Here is a 2,614-nt window from a genome sequence, read left to right on the forward strand (position 1 = left end):
AGGTCCTCAACAGACCCCCTTAATTTTTGTTTTTGTGCCCTGGCGAGGTGGTGGTCTACAGGGCTGCAGAGGAGGCTGTATGGCTTCCCCCATTGTTTTTTCAATAATGCATGTGCCCTGGGGAGGTGGCAGTCCCTAGGGCGCATGGGTTGCCACAAGGGGGACCCCCGCAAAATTATAGGAAGATACACCGGGGAGATAGTGGATTTAGGCATTCTAGGAAGAGGTACCTGTGTCCCCCCCCCCCTCCTACTTATTTACATGTGCCCCTGGTACCTGGCTCACCCAGGGGCCTATATTATTGAACCATGTGAAACTTTAGTCCGGAGTTGCGGATCCAAAGCTACTCCAGATGAAAATGTTAAAAAAAATGCTTTTTGGGCACTGGGTGGTCCCACCACCCTCAAGTGGCCTAGGGGGTCAGGGTGTTTCTACCCTACTCATGTCTCTTTTTTAATGTGTATTCTTGTGACTCAGTTCAATATGGTTGGCTGCCAAGTGTTGGCAGTCAATCAGAACTCAATCACGAAATCTGGAGGGATCACAGATCCACTAAGGCCTCAGTTGTTTATCTGAAATATTTTTACATTTCCCAGCAACTACTGAACGGATTGACACCATTTAACAACAAGCATTTGCAATGGAAATTGGTCTTGCAATTGTGAGATTTAGAGCTACTGGCATTGTAAATTACAATATCTTTTATCTATGTGTTTTGGTTAGTAGTGGGAGGAAACAAAAACAAGGAGAAAGCATCCAGGACAGGGCAGAGACTATCCGTGAAGACATGGCAGTCCGCCTCTTGCAGACCGAGCAGGACTGTGTTGTAGCCACTGAGTTCCTTGCGCAATAGGGTCTGCCTGTAATCCATGTCCTGGGCATAGGGTGCACCGTAGGGGTAGAGCATGACCTGGGAGTGCTTGGTCTGCATGTACGTGTCTGCCTAGATGTTGTAGGAGACTGTGCGAAGGAGCGCCTCAGAGCTCACCCGCTGTGTGCAAGGGGCTACTGTTCAAAGCCGCACACCCCAAGCCCAGCCTCCACCGTGCAGCTGGCCTCTATCTCCCAGGTGGTGCCGTACCACAGGGGTCCACACTACCCGGGGTGCAGTGCAGTTCATCTGCAGCCCGATGTCCACGTTGGCTGGTGTGTAGACCCGCTGGATACCAATGGGGGCCAATCTCCTGGTTCCTCTGGCGCCTCCTTGAACCAGCTGAAGAGTGAGGCCTCCAGCTGCCTGAACTCTATGTGCAGAGCAGGCCAGACGGGGAAGCCGGCCATAATGTGGCGGGGAAGCTGCACCTGGCAGAAGGAGAGCGGGTTGCGCTCCACCTTACAGAGTGCATCACCCACGTGCAGAACGGTGCCAACCCGCCAAGCCTTGGCGTTGAGCAGCTCATCAGGAAGCGGTTGCTCCTGGAAGTAGAGGCACACAGATGGTTCTGCAGGAGAGGCAGATGGGGAGGCCTTTCACTGTGCTTGCACTTCTTGGCCTTAATGCTCTGGGATGCCTCCACAGGGTTTGTTGCTATGCGGGCCAGCGCCTGGCCCAGCGGCTCCGACTGGTCCTGTTGCATGTGCTTCTGAGTGCCATCAAGAGTGAAGGAGAGGGTCAGCTTTGGCTTCTAAGGCACACAGCATACTACAGTCTTCTCCATCCCACGTGGTGAGCTACAGGTGCTGTAGCAGGTGTAGGACTGGAGCACGTAACCCGGGACACACTGCTGTAGTTTCCAGGCTGAGGGCCTCAGCATCAACCCGACGCCCGATACACAAGGGCGGTGAAGATTCTAGCTAACGGGACACGCCAGGAAAGCTATTCATTACCGGCTTCTGGGAATCACAGTTCACACCGGCATAGACACAGAAAAAAGACTAAATGTACACCCGTGGGAATGACGAGTCGGCTGGTGATATCCTATGACCAAGACCAGTTTGGGACGGTGTCAGCCTGCCTTCTGTTCACTTTCAATATAGAGAAATAGAAATAGCCAGGATATGTAGAGTGCTTTGAAAGCGAAGCACAATTTCGTTGAAGAAAAAAGAACATATGTATTTATATATTCACTGAAAAAACCATAGCTTTAAACCATAGCTTTTACAGATGTTATAGTCAGGAATTAGCATTTAAAAAACCTTAGAAATTCATTGAAAAAACCATAGGTTTCAGGGACGTTATAGTTAGTTGGACATTTGACTCATATAAAACCAGAGAAATTCGCCTGTTATAGTTAGTTGAGCTAACCATAACTCGCGTGCCCGCAATGTACTGCTGATGATGTCTCATATTACATCACTCATGACATGGTCAGTGGCATTACTGATGACATCACTGATGAAATCTCAAATGGCATCACTCATGACATTACTCATGACACCATCCAGTGAATGTGTGTTTTAAAATGTAAATATGTTTTATATATATCTGCGAAGGTGTAGAAGAATGAATGCATTTACAAGTGCCTAAAGGAATTATTTCATAGGTGCGTGACTGACTGTATAAGTGAGTGATTGAACATGTCCTACTGAAAGCATGGGATAGTGAAAGTTAGTATTGGTCTCTCCATTGGTGTGTAAACAACTGCATGGGTTGCTAAATAACTACATGAGTGTC

The 2,614-nt window shown here is 48.8% G+C and overlaps 1 pseudogene; it reads right to left on the reverse strand.

Moving 5' to 3' along the window:
• Nucleotides 1–706: 706 nt before the first annotated feature.
• LOC147712473 (2',5'-phosphodiesterase 12 pseudogene) lies at nt 707–1,754 on the reverse strand (annotated as a pseudogene).
• Nucleotides 1,755–2,614: the final 860 nt, after the last annotated feature.

Source organism: Lissotriton vulgaris, chromosome 5 (assembly GCF_964263255.1).
Source record: "Lissotriton vulgaris chromosome 5, aLisVul1.2, whole genome shotgun sequence".
NCBI lineage: Eukaryota > Metazoa > Chordata > Amphibia > Caudata > Salamandridae > Lissotriton > Lissotriton vulgaris.